A 24,897-nucleotide genomic window follows, 5' to 3' on the forward strand; every position below is an offset into this window, starting at 1 on the left:
GCCACTGTTTCTGCACCTCCATCTGCGGAGGCCGCGGTGCCGGGCCCCAGCTGCTCCCAGAAGTGCGGCGTCGGCACGCGGCACTGCGGCAGGCGGGGGTAGGCCCTTGCTCCGGCCGAGGTGAGGCTAACCTGAGGCACTGACGCCGTCACATTCCCTCCGCGCTGAGGTTGGCGGGGCCGCGGCCGGCTATGAGGGGCAAGGCGGGCTGGCGCGGTGGAGCGAGAGGACGTGAGCGAGGAATTGTTTGAACTGTGTAGTAAACAGGCTAATGCCGACAGTGCCACACTATTACGGGGTAGACGTGCGCTGTATCGGGTGGGAAGCTCCCTGACCAGTGAAGCGCTTCCTGCCGCCCTTTGTCCTAACAGCCTGCCTCCGTACACTGCAGCACGCCTGGGCACTAGCCCCAGCGCCGTGCTCCGCAGCCGCCAGGGTGGGAAAAAAAAAAAAAAGCGCACGTCGTCACTGCGCAGGCGCAGGCCACGGCCGCGGCGGGCCTGCCCGAAAAGGGGTAGCAGGGAGCGAAAGGGGAAGTGATGGCCCACCAGCGCCTGGCCCGCTGGGAACTGTAGTTTTCGTTAAGAAGCACGCGCCTTGTTTTGGGTGTCATGGCTTGGCAGATCCGCCAAAACAGGCAAATGGCATTACACAATGAGTATTTATGCTTCCTGTCGCCACCAAAAGGAAGTTCCCTGCTATGCTAAAAGTTTAACAAAGAACACAGAGAAACCCAGATCTCAAAACAAAAAGCAAACATCCCACTCTCCTACCAGAGTTGGGTTAAAGTATAAAGTAGTGACACTATCATTTCTCATGACCCATCTGTCAATACCATATTTCTTTGCTTTCCCAAAACAGGGCCTTAAAAATAATGGAACGTTTTCTAGACTTAAAAAATTCAGCAAATAATGCAAAGTGTCCCATTTACATAAATACATGAATTATAATCCCACCATCCTTTACAACTTAAAAAAAAAAAAAGTTGCCAAAAGATGAACTAAATGCTTTGAGATTTAAAAAAAGAACTCTGGGATTCATCAAAATATTACTTTAAATGACTGAAGAAAAAAATGTTTCTAATTCAGCCATCAAATTCAGCTGATGAGACGGGTATGGTTTACTACCAAAAATGAAGATGAGAAATGCTCAGTACTGTTTTGTGGCTTACCAGAACCAATATCCGGTGGTATGCGTCACTTCTGCTAGTCAAAAAAACACCCTCAGTTTTAGTCCTTCCACAGACTTACACTAACTCAGGAGCTCCTACAGCATCTGCACCTATATTTTCATGAGTTACCATTTGTACTCTTAAAATCACACTCTCAATCATAGTCATGGTTCTCAAATATCAAAAGCAAGCAGCTAAGAAAGTCACAGGGTCAAATTACACAAATAAATTAATATATGTAAACATACTTGTATACACATCCAAAATCGATCCTAGTCTTGGCTTTTTAATTTATAACCCTGGGGAAGAAAATTTAGTTGATTAAAAAAATGTACCCACATATCTCCACATAAATAGTAATTCCACAAAGTAGAGAAGGGTGTTAAACACACAATTCCAGGACCAATAGATGGCGAACTAGAGCCCTAACTGAGGATTCTGAAATCTAAATGAGCAGAATGAAAAACACCAAATAAGGCAAAGCCCTTTGCAGTGTAGACTTAAATATTATGTCCAAAGAGACCCACCACAAAATAATTAATCTTACTACTGCTTCAACTCTTAAAACTCAACTGCCAGATTTTAATTAGGCCCCCCAAATAGCCACAGTTATGAAATACATTTTTTCAATGATTAGGAAAAAGGTATAAACACTCATTTCAAAACATGCATTTTGGGGAAAAATAAATTCCAACTTTCCCTTTCTCTCATTGCTCAGCCCAAGAATCAGGAATTCACAGTATTTGCAGCACTTGAATCAATCAACCTATTTTACACTTATCTCAAATTAGATTCTGTTTCGGCACCATTTTTACAAATAAGGACATTCAAAGGTGAGCCACTACAAACACAAAATCTTAGGGAGAGAAATACAGTTTCTTAAAATTTCTTCCAGAAACACAGCGGATGTCAAGACTGATTAAACACACACACATACTGCTCAACTTTTCAAATCATTCTTGAAATCATCAATGTGGTTGACTTTCCACTATCCACTCTATCCTAATGGATTAATTTTAACCCATTCTCTTTGCCAGTGATTGGTTGTGAATGGGCATGGAACCCAATCCTAGCCAATGAGACGTGACTGGAAATCCACTGGAAGGCCTCCAAAAGAGAATTGTGAGAAAAGCCTCTTCAATCCTAAAGATGAGATGAGGAAGAAACACTCCCTCTTCCTCAGACAGTGCTCAATATGACACTTCAAACTACAGTTGCCTTACAGCAAGCCTGAAGATACCACCAATATCAAAAGGGAGCAGAATAGAGAGTTGGCAAGAACTTGGGTCCTTAGTGACAGCATTAAACCATTATATCAAAGAATCCTGACATCTGTAAGACTTCTGAACTTCCAGCAACATTAGAACAATGTACAACAAACATTTCTTTCATTATCACCTTATTATTTATTCCTCAGAAGGGCCCTTCCTTCTTGTACACAACTCTGTATCCATCTTTGTCTTTTATCTATTTGTTCTTTCTGCCTGAAAAAAGAGGACCATCCCTTTTCACCATCACTCATTGATTCCTTTCCCCCAATCCACCTCCAACTTATTTTTCCTTGAAGATATATTCTATCACACCACCATTATTACTTAGCAATAACATAGGTAATTAGTACTGTATTACTCTGCTCTTTCTTAAATGCTCTATGTGATTCCTCTGAGGTTGTTTTTCCTATATATCATTCTCACCTGAAACCGGCCTGAAAGCTCTTAAAGGCAGGAACTAAGGATATTCCAACTTCAGATTTATTACTCTCACCTATACAATAAACATTCCAAAAAGGCACTAACTTCCCCATTGTACGCCTTCTAACAAGCCAGAAATTCCTAAGCAGAATATTCTATCATATATTCAGTACTTCATATGTACAAACTTATCTCACATGGACAAGGAATTATTTTGTTTTACACTTTTTAAAAAAAACAATTATATTAACTCAGGAGAAAGTCCTAAAGCCTAAACAATTTACTATAGTTTCAAAAGGAAAGGGACCCAGTTTTTACTATTTACCACTGCATCCCAGGGACCTAGTTCATAGCCTTGCAAAAGGAGGCACTTCATAAGAATTTGCTGAATAAATGAAAAAAGGTATAGTGTGGTAATTACGAAGGTGTGATCAAAAATTAGCGACAAAAAAAATTATTGCGGGGCAGCCGGTTAGCTCAAGTGGTTAGAGGGCAGGCTCATAACACCAAGGTTGCCAGTTCGATTCCCACATGGGTTGCGGAGCTGCGCCCTCCACAACTAGACTGAAACAACCACTTGACTTGGAGTCAGGGTGGCCAGTTAGCTCAGGTGATTAGAGCACAAGCTCATAACACCAAGGTTGCTGGTTCGATTCCCACATGGGCCAAGGCACTGCACCCTCCACAACCAGATTGTAAGACAAATACTTGACTTAGAGCTGATGGATCCTGGAAAAACGTCCTCCACAACTACACTGAAACAACTACTTGACTTGGAGCTGATGGATCCTGGAAAAACACACTGTTCCCCAATAAATTTCTTTAAAAAACAAAAATTATTAGAGTAAAAGACACATTGCCATTAATCCCCCTCAAGATACTCCCCCTCGCTTCAAACACACTTATCCCATTGTTCTTGCCACTTTCTAAAGCAGTTCTGGAAGTCTTTTTTCATGAGTGTCTTTCAGTGCACTATGGTGGCTGCCTTGATGTCCTGAATCTATTTCAAAGCGTTTACCCTTCATGGTCATTTTGACTTTGGGGAAGAGCCAGAAGTCGTACGGTGCCAGTTCCGGTGAATAAGGTGGATGAGGACACACTGTAATGTTTTTATTTGACAGAAACTGCTGTATCAGAAGCAATGTGTGACACATAGCCTTTCTGTTGTGATCACATTAATACAGTGAATGATGTTGCCGAATGCCATCAACAGAAAGGCAGGGATCTTCAATACAGGAAGCGGCACATCAAACATTAGTAATAGTATGTGTCAAGTTTCAACTTGTTTGGTGCAGTCAGTCGGGTGTGAGCTACGGTTGAGAGAAGGTGTGTTTTAAAGTATGCAGTAAAATCATCCTCCTCCATGACAACGCTCTGTGTATATGGCAACTTCTGTCAAATAAAAAACATTATGGTGTGGCCTCAGCCAATGTATTCACCAGATCTGACACCATGCAACTTCTGGCTCTTCCCCAAAGTCAAAATGATCATGAAAGGTAAACGCTTTGAATCGATTCAGGACATCGAGGCAGCCACGACAGCGCAACTAAAGACACTCATGAAAGAGGACTTCCAGAACTGCTTCAGAAAGGGGCAAGAACAATGGGGAAAGTGTTTTGAAGTGAGGGGGTGTATTTTGAGGGGGATTAATGGCAATGTGTCTTTTACTATAATAACTTCTTTTTTTAATTGGGGAATTGGGGGAGGGGAACAGTGTTGGGGAATCAGGGAAGGGGAACAGACAAGTTGCTGTCCTTTTGTTCTTCAGTCTAGTTGTGGAGGACATTGCTTCACTGGCCCATGTTGGTATTATCATTGCGCTCTTCCTGGGTGAGGCAGTCACTCACCGGCCATTGGACAGCGGCTCACGGCAGCTCACGAAAGCACACGCCTGCTGCCGGCCAGCCCCACTGCAGCCTATGCTGTCGCCGGTGACTCACATCAGCCCAGCTCCAGGTTGAACTGTTATTCACCATCTTAGCTGTAGAGGGCGCAGCGTCACTAGCCCTCATGTGGGATCCGAACCCGGGCCCTGCTGCTCAGAGCTAGCATCCCAAGCCAACTCCTAACCAACGCACTACTCGGCCAGCCCAATAAATTTTTTTTTTTTATTTAAACATTCACCGTACTGTTTGATCACACCTCATTAGAGTATGGGATCCACGGATAGCCTTAGATTTTATTCTGCCTCCATTACTTACCAGCTGTGTTACTTTGGTCAAAGTACTTAACCTATAAACCTCAGTTTCTGCTCTGTAAAAAGAAGATAATAATAGGGCCTACCTCATACTCATAAATTTAACTACTATCATTATCATTATTATTAATAAATGAAGCTATTTTCCAAAGTTCACTAACTAAAAAGTTAAAGTATGAGATAGTAAAGGTCAGTACATCTCCCTTAATACAAACTTAAAATCCCAATCTACAGAATCTGGCAAACAATGTTTTCATTCATAAAGTCAAATAACACTATATATAAAAATACTTTGAGTTCCCTAAAACATTCTAATTCTGAAAAGGATTATTTACAACCATAAATCTAAACCCACATTAAAAAAAGTTAAAATGCATTTATTCGTAAAAAATTTAGTGACCACCTATTAATATTAAGCTCAATACCCTGTTCTAGATATCACAGAAATGAACACATCAAAGACAATATTAAAATTAAGAAACATCTTTAAACTGACATTAATGCATGCTCTCATATTAATATTTAACCAGCTAAATATTAAACAGCCAGAATACACTGAACCAAAGTTAAGAAATTTAAATCAAAGAATTTTGGATGTAGAAGGAATATGAAAGGCCATCTAGTTCAACCTCCAAATTTCATTAGTGGGAAAACAAGGCCAAGAGAGAGCAGTTAGGAAATTGTCCAAAGCCTCAAAGCTGAAGGACATGCTGGGATCAGGGTGCCAGCCTCCAATGCTCACTTTTCCTACAGCATCACCTGCCTTCTAGAGTTATATCCTCCCAACAAAAACATGCTACTCACTTGTCAAATAAGTGCAAACACAATAAAGGTATTAAATATTAAACCCAAACAATACTACCTATTTCACAGTTTCACAAGTATCCAGATTTAGCCAAATATAAGTAGAAGAACATGCTCACACTAATTACAATGACTATAAAGCTCAGAAATCAGGATTTTTTTTATTAAGTGGAGATCTCAACTGATTGAAAATATCATTATTCTTCTGTACTCAGTCCAATAGCAACAAACTCATTAAGGTTAAACAATTTAAGTCATTTGAAAAACTTTTGTAAATGGCAAAGTATTATAAGAATGCATGATATTCTTTAGTTTCAATCCCACGTATCTAGATGATTTTCATCCTCGTACTAGAGATAGACTTCAGAATTTACATAAAGATATTATCTTACCATCTCTCCATAGAAGTGATCCCATAACTCATTAAGAAGAAAAACTAATCTTAGGCAACTCCATGATTTAACTCGTTAGTTATGAGAACAATAACTAAAGTTACAGGTTAACCCTGAAACCTACTCCTAAATCTAGCAATAATTTATGTGGAGGTAACTCAGAAGATAGCACTAAAATTCAACTAAAAACAACTATATCACTTAAAGAAACAAGTCAGGTGCTCTCAGGCTATCAGCTAAGTTAACATCTAACATCCACGATTAATGGTTTTCTCCTCTGCAGTCCCAGCTTTCAAACTAGCTACACAAGCACTGACTTCTAATGCATGCATTTCCATCAAGACTTTCTATGAATATTTTAATAGTTTCTCAAGGAGTTAAAGAACTAAATTGATTATTTATGTGGATTTTAATTAATTCTAAAGCTTTAAACTTTAGTATGAAACATTTTTAAAATTCCAAATAATTAGAATTAACCAAAAAAGCTAACTGACCAAACATAAGAAAAGAAGTGCTCTAAGATACTTCCTGGTATTTTGCAGGTAAGGCAATGTCAAATGAAGCAGTCTGCCCAGGACTGTATCAGATAATAAACCTGAATGTCAGAATTTGCCCAAAATTTACAAGAAAATACCTGGTTTCTTTTCCAAATGAAATGTAAAGTAAACATGCAGAAGAACTTCAAGGAAACTATGAGCAGCCAAGCTGTGAAGGGAGGGCCTGAGAAAGCGCGTCAGAGGGGAAAAAAATCGTTCAAAGAGAAAAAGAGGCAACAGGTGCATAAGGCAAAAGGCATTTAAAAAAATTTTTTTAAGTCAATTTCTGAGTCCAAAGTTAAGATGCAACTTCTAAACTCTTGCTCTGGTGGCAAAGCAAACCTAGAAATTTTGCAGCAAACATACCTATTCCCTCCAATGGAGAGGCACTCCATTTTTGGAAAGGAACATTACTTTTTTAATCCACTAACTCCTGGATTCTTGAACTGGGCTATGGGCTAGGGTGTAAATGAAGCCATGAAGCCACTCAATAAACAGTACAGACCTTGCTGAAGTGTCAATTCAAAGATAGTAAAATCAGATATGCTTTTGTTAAAATAAACACAAATATATTACAGAGCAAAATGCAAAATTCTCATCATTCAAGACAGAGGAGGAGTCTTCAGAGAAATGTCCTTTCTGTGATAAGCTGCTCTGGACAACTCCAGACCCTGAGAGTACTTTAAAAGAATAGTTGGAGAAGCTCTGCTTTAGAACATTTATAGGTAAATAAGCATGCCAAAAAACAAAAAAACAAACAAAAAAAACCTAAACATAGTCCCTTTATACAGATAATTAAAGCTGAAAAAATCCAATGTAAAAATTGTCGTGGGTACAGCATTATAAATGAGACTATAAGGTACTGAGAACATAACTAGAATTCAGGAAATGCTAAAGTCCCTATCTTATCTCTGTCACTCATTTACTAAATCATATATAATTTTCTTAACGGCAATCTTTTTTCACTTCTGAATTAGACTGACGAAAATAGAATACAATATTCTGTATTTTCAGCCAGATTCCAAATTAATGCCCACAATCAAATTTAGACACAAATTTAACAAAATTTGTTCCAAATGAACTAACTTCAACTACCAGAACAAAAAAATAATAAAATAGCTAAATGAAACTGTATCTTCTGTGGTATAAAGAAGAAAACAAATCCCTCTGTGTAGGGGAGGAGAAAAACTACTCGCACTTCCTGGAATATCTATAGGGGCAGTATCAAAATGTGACCTTGCTGGTAATAGGCCAGTGCATTAACTTTGTATACAAATAATAGAACAGTAAAATTTGCATTCCTGCCTTGAATGATTTTCTTTGATTTTCAGTAAAGCTGGATATCCCCTTAAAGTCCTACCATTAATTCCCATTCATTCATAAACATTTATTGAATGCCTACTGGATGCTAAACACTGTAGTACTTCTGGGGGCAAAAAAAAAAAAAATGAGTCACCATAATAAGCGATGCAGTAGCCAAGAAAAATCCCTATTTATCTATATTTTAAATGGTTAAAAATTCAAAGCTCAGAAATAAGACAACAATTAGCAAAATTTTACTGCTTTACGCTTCCAATTCCACTCTCTTCTGGCTGTTTGGTGAAGCTTGCCTAAACAGCCACCCCAAGAATGCTAAAATTGGGTGTTATTTACAGCAAAACCAGAATGAGGTAACAAAGCAAGTACTGCAAAATAAAACTAAGAGAAGAGATTAAGGAACTAAGGAGGCAAGAATCTAAAGTGCTTGACTTGGGGGGCCGGCCGAGTGGCTCAGTTGGTTAAGAGCTCGCTCAAGAGTTTGAGCTCTGAGCAACAGCGGTTCGAGTCCAGCCCGAGCTGAGCAGCCGCTGAGCAGCCGCTGAGCTGCCAACAGGTAGCAGGATGGCTCAGCTAAAAAAAAAGTTAAAGTGCTTGACTTGGAACGTCTATCCTGAATGTCTCAAGATAGGCGAAAGGTGTAGAAAAGGAAAATTTGTGACCCAATCCAATTGTATTTAACTCTTTATCTCCCTTTCATTCTCAAATATTTGCTATTACCCTGGGGGAAGGCCAGAACAATGCAATGTGGGGGACAGGTAGGGGCGTGTAGGAGGAAGTGTAGTCTTTTCAGCAAACGGTACTGGGACAACTGCATAAGATGTATCCCTGTCTCACACCATACACAAAAATTCAAAATGGATCACAGGCCTAAATGAGATAAAACCATAAAATTCTAGAAGAAAACAAGAGTAAACCTTCATTATCTTAGATTAGGCAATAGTTTTTAGATATGGCACCAAGAGCACAAATGACAAAAAAAAAATACATAGATTAGACTTCATCAAAATTATAAAATTTTGTGCATTAAAGGACCCGATCAAGAAAGTGAAAATATAACTAATAAAATGGGGCAAAATATTCAAAAATCATGTGACGAAGGACTTGTATCCAGAATATCTAAAGAACTCTTATAACTAAACAATAAAAATACAATCCAGTTAAGCAAAGGATTTGACAGAAATAGAGATTTCTCCAAAAGAAGATACACAAATGGCTGGCTAATAAGCACATGAAAAAAATCTCATCATCATTAGTCATCAGGAAAATGAATTCAAAACCACAATGAGATACCACTTCACACTCACACTAGCATGGCTATAATCAAAATGATGGACAACTGCAACTGTTAGCAAGAATGTGAAGAAATAAGAACCTTCATACATTGCGGATGGGAATGTAAAATGGTATAGCTACTTTGCGAAACAGTTTGGTGGTTCCTCCAAAAGTTAAACAGAGTCATCAGATAACCTAGTGATTCTACTCCTATGTGCATACACCCAAGAGAACTGAAAAAAGGTATCCAAACAAAAAACTTGTACAAGAATGTTTATAGCAGCATTATTCCTAGTAGCCAAAAGATGGAAAAAACCCAACTGTTCATCAACTGATTAATGGATAAGCAAAAATGGGGCATAGCCATACAACGGAATATTAGTTGGCATAAAAAGGAATGCTACAACATAGATGAACTCTGAAAACATGCTAAGTGAGGGCCAACCGAGTGGCTCAGTTGGTTAAGAGCACGAGCTCTGAGCAACAGGGTCGCTGGTTCGATTCCCACATGGGCCAGCGAGCTGCGCCCAAGCTGAGCTGCCACTGAGCTGCCAACAGGTGGCAGGATGGCTCAGCTGATGAGAGCACATGTTCCTAACAACAAGGTTGCTGGTTGGACGGCTGGACTCCCGCATGGGATGGTGGGCTGCGCCCCCCCCGCAGCTAAGATTTAACACGGGCATCTTGAGCTGAGCTGCCTTGAGCTGCCAATGGGTAGCCAGATGGTGACTGGACTTGGAGCTGAGCTAGCTGTGCCCTCCACAACTAGGATTGAAGGACAACAACTTGGCTGTTCCCCTTCCCCATTTACCCAATAAAAATATTTAAAAAAAATAAAAATTCTAAGTGAAAGAAGCCTGTCACAAAAGAGCACATATATGATTCCATTGATATGAATTGCCTTTATGTTACACTTGCAAACTCACTGCCAGCAGTATATATAAGAAAAAATTAGGTTCCCATCAAACTCAAGTTACTCTAAATTGCTCTATGTGAGATTAAATGAGGAAGACCCAACATGTGATCGATACAGTCATCTATAGGAATAATATAAACTAGGACATCAGTAAGTAAGTGAAGAGTTTAAGGAACACAAAATCCTATTACTGGAAGGAAGGGTTATCTTCAGTGAGATAGGATTGGAATGTATTATTATTTTAAAAGCTTCAACAAAAGCAGTAACGTTATACTCTGCCTGAAGAATATTATAACAGATGGTTGGCAAGCCTTTTGTAACAGGGTAGTTCAAAGAGAAAAAATTTGGCGTTGTCATCCGGGGCACTATCCAGAGCATAAAGAAGATGCCCTGATCCACAAATACAGGATCTAAGAGGAAGGGCATGTGCTGAACAGGAAAAAATAGGATTAGTCAACTCATTTCCAAACCAGATTGTTCATTTTATTTTTTACCCCCATAAGTCAACAATTGCTGTTTGCATATGGTTTTCCAATATAAATGTGACTAGCATATAAATCTATTATTCCCCAGTAATCCTTAGGCTGATACAGTTAATGCTGGACTGGCATTCAAGTTCTAGCTCTACCTGCTACCACAAAGTAGCTATGTGACTTTGGGGAAATGCCTTCACTGCTCTTAGTTTCTTCATGTATAAAACAAGAGAGCTTAACTAACTTACATCAAGGTTTCTTATCAACTCTAAAGCTCATTGATTCAGAAACCTGAAAACTACAGCAATAACAATAATGCAATGTTTAACAATCTATATGTTTAACAACACAAGAACTTCTCTGGGAGGGAATTGATATAAAATTTTAAATAATACAATAAATGCTTTCTCAAGAAAATATTAGAACCTACTAAGACATACACATATAACAGAATTTGGTTCTAAATTATAATCAGAAAATGACATATATGACCCACTAGTAAAAAGACATTAAAAAAAACAAAAACACATAACCAACATTCTATAAGTCAGGAAAAGCTAAAAATGTATTACTTTGCTACCCAATTTTAGAAAAGGACATCTAGACTTGAGATAAAATTATGTTTAAAAAGTAATACAATACAGAATAATTCAAACTGGTATGCATAGTAAATATATAGTAAACAGAATCATTAAGGTTTGGAAGCAGAAAGAAGAAAAGCTTTCAAAAAGTCTCAAGCTAAATTACACTGTTAAATTGAATTGCACTAGAAGTTTAAATCTCAAAATAGAAGATAGTGTCACTGTAACATTTTAATTTTAATGTAATCCTTTTTGTGAATTATTACTTTACCGTTTCTTTTATATTTTTCTTTTCTTACATATTCATTTATAATTTGTAAATTTTGGCTTTATACAGTTTATTTTGAAAGGAAAAAAATGCTTCTCTTTCTCTGCTATGCTACACTATCACTCACAACACTTCTGACACTTTTGTTCTGACACCAAATGTTTTTTTCTCCCCACACCAAGCAATTTTCCAACACCAGCTAGGTGTCCTGCAATTCTATTCAGTAAAAAAAAAAAAAAAAGTAATACAAAGCCTAGAGATAAGACTAAAATACTTTACTGAATGCAATAGATAAAAAAAGTCAGGGGCTCAACCATAATTTCTGAATTGCTAAGTAGTGTGGGGGTGAGCGAGACAAGTGGGGGTGAGGGAGACAAGCGGGGGTTCAAGACAGGAGGAAGAAAACTACTTTCCTCAAGACAGACTAACAAAATGAGGAAAATAAAAGACCATAAACTAGCTAATCAGGAGCACTAAGAAGACCTATGCAGGCAAAACAATGAAAACCTTGCAAAGAAATGCAAAGCCACAAAGAGGCAGCTTAAATATTGTATAAAAAGCCAGGTGTCAAATAATGACTGGGATGGGTCGCTTGAGGACTATAAACAGTGATAAAAGCAAGACAGCTGACAGGCCTAACTTTAATTTGTTTCAGTATTTATTGAGGAAGACATAAGGAAGAAAAACCTATTTCTGAACTATTCTTTAAAGCATACAAATCACTGATAGTAAATCAAACTCATCATTAAACAAACAAGCTGTTTACAAACTAAGGTATCAGATGTTAGTCATGGAGTCCCAAAGTAGTCTATGCATTTTAAAAGAATTTAAATATAAAATTATAAAACTGCAAAGAGGAGCCTCCTGGCTGACAGTCATGTGAGGGGAGTGACCTCCTAGAAGCCTTAGGACAGAATCTGGATCTGTGCCCTTTATCAACATTTACCCAGCCCCTTGCTTAACTCCTGGCATACTTAGGCACTCAATAAATATTTGCTGAACAAAATGAACGAAAACACACCATCAATATAAGTCCCATGTAGTCAGCTTTAGCTGCAAGCTTCAAATCAACCAAACTGGTAACTCTCTCGTAGAGGATGGGGTCAGAAGACATATCAGCATGAATAACCTTCTGAGGAGAAGACAACATGGCTTCTAAAAGAAGAAATCAAACCAGTTTACTCAGATTCTCAGAAGAGACAGTAAGTATGTGGGCTTTTATAAAAGTATATCATTTATGTGGGCATCTATAAAAGTCTTGATAAGATTCTAAATAAATGGCTATTTTTTAAAAAACCTGAGTGACCACAAAATTGAGAATATTTACCATAGATGGGGCATGATTTAGACACAGAAAATTATGGGTGGAAGTAGAGGCACTTCCGCAAATTAAGAAATATAAACAGAAGACTAATCTAGGTAATGTTTTGGAAATGCTATGTTTAACATTTTAATAAATTATATGAAAGACATACAGAAAATTCTCCATTTTGCAAATGGAATAATGAGCTTCCTGACAATAAAATACTACACTGAGTTGAAAAAATAAGGGAACTAAGAGATGGAAAGGATTTTTCAGTGTATCAAATGAGAAACATCTGCAAAAACTAGGGTTTATTTTCAGCTTAGGATCCTCTGGCAAGCACGAAAGTTGTCTAAATATCTCAAGGGCTGTCCAGCAAAAGAGGAACTAGAGTTGCACTAGGCAGTTCCTGTGTAGACAAATTAGGCCCAAAGTAGAAATTGCAGAGAAGCACATTTCACCTCAACATTAGTTCAAGCTTTCTAACCACCAGCTCTAACTAAAAAGGTGATTCTTACCCTGAGTTACCTAAGACCCACTGAGATACAAGAGGCTAAAGTACTGCAGTCAGGAAAATGTCAGGTGTTACAGCATGGACAAACCAAAAGTAAGGCATTTACAGGAAAAAAATCTAGTTGTACCTAAAGGATTTATAGCTTCTGGTCAAAAAGGAATTTTGGAATAATTATAGAATGTTCCCTAAAGACAGTGTGATATGTTCTATGCAAAAAAAAAAAAAAAAAAAGGATTGCCTATTCTATTGGTCATAACAAGGAAAACACTGTAAATAGAGCATATTGTCCTATCCTAACAAATCATAATTTAGCTATATCTGATGCAGTTCTTATTGGTTATGATAAATCCAGAAAGGCAAAGCAATGTTGACAAAGATCCAGAGAAGTGTAGTCGGAAGGACTGGAGGCTGAAGGAGGCTTCACTGGAGGCTACATTTTAAAATCAGTCATTTTCAGTTGAGAACCATGCAAGGCCAAGAAGGGGCACTGTGATCAAAATCAGAAAATGTATCAATATGGTAAATACTGACTAATTCACCAAGTCTCAGATATTAAGCTTTTAAACTTGAAAAGGCAGTCTTTCTTTCTACAACAGATAAAAAGAAACTTGTGGAATGTATCACCAAGAGGTATTTAAGGTTAAGACTACTCAAGAAGTACATAAATTTATGTATAGTAAGTCCATTCTGGGGTCCTAAAGAATAGAAGTGATGTCTGAGGTGAGACTTTAAATTTCTGAGATTAACATCTTATAAGATAACAATGCCTCACCTCCAGACATCCCTTGGTGCCAACTGAGACAAAGCAATTGGCTGATAGCCTCCTTCTCTAATAATAGACTCAGTGACGCTTGTTGGTACAGCTTCTATCATTCTTTAATGTATGTATGTATATGTGTGTAAAATATAAAAATATGATATATATATTCTTTAGTTTTTATAATTTTTGAATCCTCCTTATATAGCTATGTACCCTGAATTTTTCATTTATCATATACTCAACATTCTAAGACATTAAAAATTCTTCAAAAATATTGTTTTATGGCTGTGTCATCATCTACCCTCAAATATGCCATAATTTACCATCAATCTTACTACTCATTTAAATATATTTTCAATTCTCACTAGTATAAATAATGTTTCAATGAATATCTTTCTTTACAAATCTTTCTATATATTTCTGTTTTTCCCCCTTAAGATAAATTCCTGCAAGTGGAATTACTGAGTTAAGGACATCTTTAGGTTTTTTAATATGTGTTGCCAAAATATCTTTCAGAAAAGTTGAGCCCAATGCACAGTTCCACTAGTGGTTTTGGAGACGACCCCCTCACTACCTTTGACAAACTTAAAATTACCATCTGATAGATTAAAAAATAGCATATCATTTTCATCTGCATTCCTTCGGTTACTTTTCAGAATAAAAATGTTTCTCATATGCCTCTTGGTCATTTGTATTTCTTTGAGAACTCGATCATGTTCTTTGTCAGTAAGGCTTTTCTTACTTTTTTTTAGCTCCAACAAACTTTTTGAAAACCTGTTGAGATGGAGTCACATATCAGTGACTTCAGCTCCCCCTGCTGGCCAAAAAATGACTACCACGATCAAGACGTAGATAAAAATAAACAGTGGGCTACAATTACAAGCTTGTCCATTTTCTGGGCTATTTGCTACAAACACAATTTACATGCAGTGACAAAAGATAAAATGTTATGTGTCTAAACTCATACTTAACAGAGGTGTGATGGAGAAGGAGAACGGCAACACCTGATCGCTAATGTATAAGAACTAATGTCTAAAACTATCATCACCACAAGCCTAAATAATATTTATTTTCCTATACTTCATTCAAATAATGTGAAAACATTCTAGTGACCAGATGACACTGGGTTGTCAGCAAACTGGCTCTCAATAAGAAAACAAAAACACCTGTATGTACCCTTCATCATTCAATGGAAGATAAAAAACAAACAAACAAGCAAACAAAAACAACTCTTTGCAATCCTTGTTCCAAAGCTACAAAACTGCTCACATTGAAGAGATCAGATCCTACAGTTCCAAAGGGGAAAGCCAGGATTTGCAAATGGATGGGACTAACATAGCTTTTCCACCAATACCTTCCTGAGATGCACTTCACAGGTCAAGCAATGCAGTCCTCAAACCATCTGTTAAACACATATTTACTAAGTGCCATCCCATGGCAAGCAGTGATGATAAAAGATGCGACAGCCCCTATTCTCAAAGAACTCAGAGGCTAGCTGGGTGAGAGAAAACCTGCCATCGCTGTACAGAAGTGCTTGGTATGCACACACACTCAAAGCCCGTGCCTGGGTATACACAGCTCTCAGTGTCAGCTACTGTTGTGGTTACTGTTATTAGCATCACTGTTAGTTTCTAGAACAGGGTGGAGGTCATTTTAAACAGGCAACTGCAGGTGTGAAGGCCCAGAGGCAGAGCAGCAACAGTTGCACAGAAGGAACAGCAAGCAGGTCAGCACCGCTGAGTACAGAGGTGCTCAGGCAGGAGCAGAGGAGATGATCTGGCAGAGGCCTGGGTGCTTAGCAAAAACGCTTGACCTTTACCTTGAAAGCCACATAATCATATGATGAGATCTGCATTTTACAAGAATCACTTTGACAGCAACTTGGAAGGCAGTCAAGGAGAATGATCAAAAGGTGACTGAAGGTCATGCAGGCAAACAAAGTGTGACGAAGGTCACCTCAGAAGGGAGAAGTGGGAGTGAGCAGGGAAACATTATGAGTTAGGATCTCAAGAACATGGTGACTAATGTGCCACAAGAGGGAATTTGGTTACTGGGTGGGTGATGGTACCACCCACTGGGAGATGAAGATAGGAAGAGGGTGAACTTGGGGAAGTAGATGAGGTCAGTTTGAAATGAACAAGGGACATCCAAGTGCAGATGTCCAGGAGGCAGCTCTGTGTATGGGACTGGAGATCAGACACCATTTCGAGCTGGAAAAAACACATTTGCAAATCATCAGTATTAAATGGATGGTGAATGAGACACGAACTCCAAGATATCCCCCAGGAACTGCACAGGGTGAGAGGAGAGAGAGCCAAGGTAAGGCAAGCACTGATGCAAAAGAGGAAAAAATTTTACAAAGAACTCTGAGAAAGAGCAGCCAGGGATAACAATGACGACAGAAAGAGCCAGCTCTCACATCACTTGTGATTCACTGTGTGCCAGGCATTCTTTCGTGCACTTTTCGTGGGTTAACTCATTTCCTCCTCAGAACAGTTCTGTGAGGTAGGTGTTATTATTTGTATGATTTTATTTTTCCCACTTTTCAGATGAACCGAGGCACAAAGAGGTTAAATTACTCTTGCAAGGTCAATGCCCAGAGCTGCTCTCCTGCCTACTACCTCACTTCATTTCCTCACTCCAGCCCCTACCACTGGTACTCTGCCTCAGCCTGCTCAGCTCTCCCAGGCCTAGTTCAGTGGTCCTTCCTCCCACAGTCCCAACAATACTCCATACAATGAACTCCTTCACTTCAGGATAAGGGGACAGAAGGAATTGGGGAACTAGCCTCTGATGACATGCATTTTATCAAGAGCAGCCCCAGACCGCTGTAAAAATCTGATGAAAGCAATCAATGGACCCTTCCTCTCCACAAAATGCACACAGCAAAACCACATCATTTTGCATCGGGCTGCCAAAAAACTGTCATTCTTCATGTATTTTATCCAAGGAAAAGTTCCTCCTGCTATCAGTAAAGATCTATTTACTCTTCCTTGGCAAATAATTGACAAACATTAAATTACAGGAAGAGGTGCTGGAGGCTAGAATCAAGACAGTTAACAGCCTGATACTAAGCTGGGAGATCGTGCAAATAAACAACACACAAAAGAATCTAAAGACTAGCCCAACAGTATGTAATATGTACATATTAGTCCACCAATACAGTATATTTTAAGGTCTTCAAAGACACAGTACAGTAACTGATGGGCATAGTGAGCATCTTCACTAATTTTGGATTATTATTAAAGGACAAAATTTTGTTCAGGGTGCTTTCTTTAAGGAGGCAGAGAAGCATGTATTAATAATACCTTTTAGAGAGATTTTTACCTAAGTGATAACTTTTTTTTTAAGTCTTAACACTAGACTAGTTTCAGGAGAGGAAACCATCAAACAAAGGTGCACACAGGCCAGTGGTGAAAGGTGAAGTTCAAAAACAAGACAGAAAGGCCAGCAGCAGCCACATCATCAGGGATCTATATGTTCTACGTTTAAGTTTGAATTTTATCCGAAAGGCAAGTAGGAGGGGAAGAGAAGCAGAGGGCTGGCCAAATTAGTCAGGCCAGAGGAGGGACTTCCTCAAGGTCTTGCTATTTCTCAGGTGACCCATACTGTCTGCCTCAAAAATGACAGTTTGAAGCCAAACATTGGAGAATAACCATGCCAGCTTTTTCAAATATGGCATCTGATTGAATATAAAACATCTCTTTATTCACACAGGGAAGGGGATGTTAATTTCACATTATTGGGTGTCCTTACCTCTCAAACCCCTAGAGATACATATCTGGGCCAAATTCTTACAGGTTAAGGAACTCCCAAGGTTTCATAAATTTCTACAAAGGATGAGACATGGAGAACAAGACTGGAATCTTGATCCTGATTTTTCAAATCAGAATTTTACTGATACCAAAAAAAAAAGAATCATCTTACCTTCTAAAGTTTCAATTTTATATATATCTAAAGTTTCAATTATAACAAAATTCTATACATATTAAAGATAAATGCATGAGAAGCCTAAAGAAATAATCTACTTCTTTAAATCACGTTACCAATTTGCACCAAAATTTTCATTTCCTATGTATCAGTGTTGAGGGTCTGCTACCCATGATGAATGACAGTGTTGCTATGGGTTGAACTGTATACCGCCCCCTTCCCCCCAAAGTGTTTTGGACTCCTAACCCCCAGGACCTCAGAATGTAACCTTAGTTCAGCGGTTCTCAACCTGTGGGTCGCGACCCCTTTGGGGGTTGAACGACCCTTTCACAGGGGTCGCCTAAGACCATTGGAAAACAAAAAGGTATTTACATTACGATTCATAACAGCAGCAAAATTACAGTTATAGAGTAGCAACAAAAATAATCTTATGGTTGGGGGTCACCACAACATGAGGAACTGTATTAAGAGGTCGCGGCATTAGGAAGGTTGAGAACCGCTGCCTTAGTTGGAGGTAGGGTCTTTACAGAGGTCATCAAGTTAAAATGAGGTCATTACAGCGTGCCCCAATCTACCATGACTGTTCTCCATTTAAAAAGGAGAATTTTTTAACACAAAACACGCATACAGGGAGAACTCTACGTACAGACTGGAGTTATGCTGCCACAAGCCAAGGAACTACCAGGAGCTAGAACTACCTGGAACAGATCCTGCCCTAGCACCTTCAGAGAGAGGGAGTTTGGCCCTGCCCTCAGATTTCTGCCTCCGGCACTGAGACAATCAATGTCTGTTGTTTAAGCCACTGAGTTTGTGACACTCTGTTACGGCAGCCCTAGCAAACAGGTGTCAAGAAGAAAATGAACAGTGCATGTTTATTGAGCTCATACCAAGTGTCATTCTAGGTACTTGGTACCAATAAACTCATTTACTCCTTACAAAGTCCACCCTAGGTTCTAGGTATTCTAATTATACCCTTTTTACAAATGAGGGCACCAAGGCTCTAAGAGGTTAAGGAACTTGCCCAACATCAGCCAGAGCCCTACTCTTATCACTAGATTATAAAAAACTACTATCAATAGTAATTATAAGAACAATCATAGTTCACTGAGCCAGACTCTAGGTCCTTTACAGACAGATATAACATACACCAATTCTCTGAAATAAATGTTAGTATTATTTCCAGTACAGAGGAGGACCCTGAATCTCAGATTAAGAAATTGCCCAGGGCCGGGCAAGTGGTGCGTTGGTTAAGAGCTGGCTTGGTGGGGCCAGCCAAGTGGCTCAGTTGGTTAAGAGTTCACTCAAGAGTTTGAGCTCTGAGCAACAGTGGTTCGATTCCCGGCCCAAGCTGAGCAGCCGTTGAGCTGCCAACAGGTGGCAGGATGGCTCAGCTTAAAACAAAACAAAACAAAAAATTACAGTACCCATTGTGTGTGTACCCCTTTAACCATTGTTCAAGGGCTATCTGCTCTCTCAGTTGTGGCCCCTCACGGTTTCTCTGACTTCCAGACACAGTAGAAGAAAAGATATAAGGGGTGAGATACTGTTTTTTAAGTTTTTTTTTTATTTGTATTTAATTTTTTTATTTCTGATACAAACATCAGAAAGTATAAAAAATTATAATACAGTGAGCTGTCTCCTTCCCACAGTATCCTCTACCTGCCCAGTTCCTTAGGCTTCACAGGTAAACCAATGTCACATTTTCTTGTTTATTCTTCTAGGTTTTTTTTTAACGCATATACAATCCTAAACAAATTTTCTTTCTTCCATTTCTTTTCTAAAAAACACAAAGGGTACCATACCATACACACTGTTCTGCAACTTGCTTTTATCACTTAACTGTATACCTTCACTATCTTTCCAAATCCTATTGAATTGTTTTAATTCTGTCCTTTTGTTTGTCAAGAATACTTTTTAGTTGCTTTCATCATAGTTCAGTCTTCCACATGGTAACCAGCAGTCCCTAAGAGCTATCTGGGGCACATCACACACCAAAGACCATCTTTCTCTTGTCTCTGCCTCTTCGTCTTCTTCACTTTGCTCTCTTCTCCATCTTACCCAGCTCTCCTCCTCCTTCCTGCTCCTCTCCCATCTCACTCCCTGACCCTGACAACTGGACCTAAAGCAGCGATCATTGGTATTGCTTGGCCATAGCTAGCAATAAAAACGCTGTAGACCTCAGATATAGAAAGGGGTAAATAATTTCTATGGGAACTTGTAATTAACAAGAGTGCTTTCAATTGAGGAGTTTCTGTTTGGAGTTATTTTTTTTCCTTTGTTACTTAGGTTTCCTTTGGTACTTTGGTTTATGAAAAGGGTGAGTATTGGCACTGTTTTCTATAAGCATGGACACAAGCACATACTCAGGCCTAACATTCATGTAATGCCTGACACAACTGGAGTTCGTTCTGAAATGAGATCATCAGAAACGAAGTGTAAGAACTATAGAAAATGGACACTTTGGCTCCAAACTATACATTTTAATCAGGCTGTCATTTCTTTTTACTTAAAAATAAATAGCTGTAACCTGAAAATACATCTCAGAAACATTTTAAGAGTATTTACAACTGAAAAAGAGAATAAAGTTCTCTCTCTCCCTTTTTATTTTCCATCCTGCAAATTCAATGTTATCCTCTTCCCCCCAAAAAAGTGCCTTTTTTCCCCCTGCCCAGATCAAACACTATAATTTTTTCTAAGTAGTAAAAGGAGGAGGAAAATGTTAGCAAATAAAACATTTGCTCAGATTCAGAAAGGATCTTCCACTGATGGTAGGAAACATAAAATTAAGGCAGCCATATAACTATGTTCTCAAGTAGTTAACAGGTGGTAACTCATACAGTAGGGAGCACTGTACTCCTGCCTTGCCAGAGGTCTTTGGTACAACTTCAGGGGTTACTGTGGAACCACAGTTGACCTTTGAACAATGAGCTTGAACTGAGCAGAGTTTTTTCAATAAATACAGTAAATGCACTTCTCTTCCTTAAGATTTTCTGAATACATTTTCTTCTCTAGCTTACTTTATTCTAAGAATACAGTATATAATACATTTAACACACAAAATAAGTGTTAATGAACTGTTTCTGTTATCGGTAGAGCTTCCGGTCAACAGTAAGCTATTAGAAGTTTTGAGGGAGTCAAAAGTTATTCATGGGCCGGCCGAGTGGCGCGATGGTTAAGAACTGGCTTGGGACGCCAGAGGGTCCCGGTTCGGATCCCACATAGGAGGGCCAGTGACACTGCCCTCCACAGCTAAGATGCTGAACAACAGCTCAACCTGGAGCTGGGCTGCCATGAGTCGCCGGTGACGGCGTAGGCTGCAGCCCCTGTGGCAGTGGGTTGCCATGGGCTACCGTGTGTAGCCAGCAGCCANCCATTGTTAGGGAGGGGGCGAATGGGGAAGTGGGCTCAGGACAGGGGCGCCTTCGGCCGTTGCCCCGGCTCGCTTCAGGAGGGGCGGCCCGCGGGATGCAGCTTCCCTTCCTCTCCGCGTCGGTCCGTCCCACCTCGGCTCGGCCTGGCGCCCCGGGCTCTGCTCGGCGCCCCCGGCCCCAGGCCCGGCCCCGGCCCGACCCCGGGCACCAGGCCCCCGGTCCGTCGGCCGGCAGCCCGCGGCCCAGGCCTGCGAGTGGGCGCGGGGCGGGGGTCCCTGTGCCCCACACACGCGTCCCCGCTCCCCCAAGCCCAGCCGCTTCCAGGGCCCTCGGCGGCGCCCGCTCCCCGGGCCCTTCGACCCCCCGCCTCCCGGCTGGGCCGCCCCCTCAAACTCCCGCGGACAGGGCCACCTCCCCTTTCCCACCATCACCCCTACCGACTAGTGCCCCCAACCCCCGCGGCACCAGTGCCAACGGCGGCTCCCCCGGCCCCGGACCTACCTGCACGGCTCAACCAAGCCTAGAAGTGGAGGCGGGGAATCTTCTGCCCTCCTCTGTCTCTCATTGGCCCTTCCGGGGCACATCGTGAGCTCCATTGGCTAATGGCTGATGTCTGTCAGAGCCAAAAGGATAGCAACTTGTCTGTTCCCCTTCCCCCAATTCCCCAGTGCTGTTCCCATCCCCCAATTCCCCAATAAAAATCTTTAAAAAAAAAAGTTATTCATGATTTTTGACTGCCTGGGGGGGGGGCCCTAACCCCTACGGTGTTCAAGAGTCAACTATATATTATAATACCCCAGGTTCAGAGATTTAATGATGAAATCTGAAACATCATGTATATCTTAAGAAGTAGGCTTTTACATACCTAACACGTTAGTTAAAACCAAGGTAACGATAAAATAAAATCCAATATATTGATCCTAATTTCCTTGGGCTTCTAGGGAACTAGTATCCACTGATATCCCATTGCCTGCCTCCTAAAGATAACAGAGATAACCAGCTCCTGGCGCTAAACACTTGGTACCAAAAAGAAACACTCATATATGGTCTTCCAATTCCTAAGGGTTCAGGACTTCTGGCTGGGTTCCCCATACAACCCTTCCAACTCTATAGGGAGAATGGTTGGTACACTGTCACTTGGACATATTTTACACTAATATAAGCTCTCATTATCCAACAACAGCAGCTGGAACATAAATGAAGATGAGAACTCAGTCTACATTTCCCTAAAGATTTCCAACAGTCCAGTCCAAATATTTAGGTTACACAGGTTGCATTATTCTGATTTATTCGCCACATTAAGTTGGAATTCCATAGGACAGATTGCCACACAACGATCTTAAATACACTAATATCTAGCTCCAAAGGAAGGCAACCTGTGCCGCCTGGCAAAACTGGTAGAGGACTTTCATCACTCCGTATCTTTCTCTCTCTCCATCCTTCCTCTCATTTTCCTCCCTACAAATGTCTTAAGCTTTGCCCTCTGCTTAGTCCTAATGAAGTATCCTTTGGCCATCTATGCACAAGAAATTGGAAGGAGCGAAGAGACTGATGAACCACATCAATGAGAGCTTTTTCATCTAAAGGTCATCTGCTCACATTGCCCAAAAGAGGTTTATCCTGTGAAATGAAACTTGGCACAAAGTGCTACCTGTGGGGAAAAATAGTGTTAATTCCTAAGCCAAGGACTAGGAAGCAGCAGAACACTTCAATAGAGTTGTACACGCATACCAACAGGTCTTAGAATATTCTATATAAAGTTTCAGAGTAAACAAATGGTTAATGACACATCACTTGTTAACACATGAATCAGCTACAGATTTGCAAGAGTGGGACACACCCTACTACCTATGACTCTAAAGTACCTGTTTGAAAATTGACCTGGATGTCTGAATTGTCAGTCCATCCTACTGAGATAGGAAGATAATTTTACAGCTATGTGAACTGTCATAATTTAAAGCTAAAAAGTTAACACATCATTATAATGGAAGTTAACTTGAGAGCTTCATTCATATTTTAACACCAACAATTCAGAACAGTAGCAATACAAAGTAAAGACTAACCAATCAGTCCTAGGAAGCAAACACAAGAGTATGTTTTGAGGGGAAAGGAGTGTCAGGTAAGAGGGTTGATGAACTGCAAATTCAAGAAGAATATTCTCAATTCTAAAGAAAAAGAAATAAAATGAGGCCTTTAATTTTAAAAAAAGAACACATCTTACCTTAGGAGGCATCCAAATAGCATTCATAGTGTCAGGAATAGTTCAGACAATACTCAGGAATGAGCAAGAAGAGAGTCTTAGTAATCCCTCAGTCACCAAGTATGAGCAGGTGGGAAAATTTTTTGTTTCAAGAAGGTATCTGAAAGAGAGGACTTTCATTTAGACTAAAAAATAATCAAGAATAAGCAAATAGTTTAAGTATCTGGACAGAGATTTGAAGTACTATTTGCTTCACCATCCTAAAAAGATGTACAAAAAAGATGCCCCTTCAGAAAGGGGCAAATGTATGTATGTATATATCCATATACATGTAGAAATACAATTTACATAAAAAGTGGATTAAATGTGTAATACATTTTTTAGATAATATAAAATTGCTTATCAAATAGTTAGAAAACCAAAATCCCAGGTAGAAAAATGATTCTTCAGGGTACTTCATAAACACTACTAAAAAGTGATTTAACTGACCATCTAAAAAAGACCCTTGTCACATTTAATTTTATTTAAGAAAAACCTCTCTGATCATTCTCATTGTCCTAAATTTTATTAAGTTTCAGAACCCATTCTACATAAAAAATAAAATCTATCCTTGACTGAAGCGCTACAAGAAAATAAGAGACCCTTCTTTCCTAGAGATAGTTAAAAGCACACCAAACAACTTAATTTTGAGGTCGCGGAGGGAGGCAAGTTTGCCTGGAGGCAGGAGGATGGATTAAATGACCTATCGTAGGATCCTTGTTCAAGTCGTAGGCCTGAATGAAAATTCCAGCTTAACCAGTTACTGCTTCGCTTAAAATGGAGGCTTGCCCGAATAGGGACAAGAATAACAGCACCCACCTCTGTAAAATAAATTTCAAAAAAGTCAAAGACTACAATACCCTCATTTTGAAGAAAAAAAAAATTAAAAATAAAAACCTCTGGAGTAGATTTGTTCCTGCTATGCGTTTGTCACTTCGGCTTAGAAGACTTGGCATCACTTTCCTTACCGCTCATCGGATTTTTTTTTTTTTGGTAGTCGGATCTAGCTATTTTCTTTGTAGTTACCATGGGGATTAAATTTAACACTTAAAGTTATAGCACCCTAATCGCCCCTCCATGATCCCCACCGCAAAAGACGTGGGAAGAAGAGAAAGGGGATAGCCCGAGTTCCCACCCCTCCCCCCACCCTGGACCCTAG

The 24,897-nt window shown here is 39.7% G+C and overlaps 1 protein-coding gene across 1 annotated transcript in view; it reads right to left on the minus strand.

The window, feature by feature from the left end:
- Nucleotides 1–24,733, minus strand: part of KANSL1 (KAT8 regulatory NSL complex subunit 1) — a 171,378-nt gene extending 146,645 nt beyond the window's left edge. The window contains exons 1-2 of the mRNA XM_019637749.1: nt 24,636–24,733; nt 23,721–23,859 (exon numbers count right to left, since the gene is read on the minus strand). The gene's annotated coding sequence lies outside the window, so the exon portion shown is untranslated. The remainder of the gene's footprint in view (nt 1–23,720; nt 23,860–24,635) is intronic.
- Between the last annotated feature and the right edge of the window lie 164 nt (nt 24,734–24,897).

The sequence above is a fragment of the Hipposideros armiger genome, unplaced genomic scaffold (assembly GCF_001890085.2).
Source record: "Hipposideros armiger isolate ML-2016 unplaced genomic scaffold, ASM189008v1 scaffold_34, whole genome shotgun sequence".
NCBI lineage: Eukaryota > Metazoa > Chordata > Mammalia > Chiroptera > Hipposideridae > Hipposideros > Hipposideros armiger.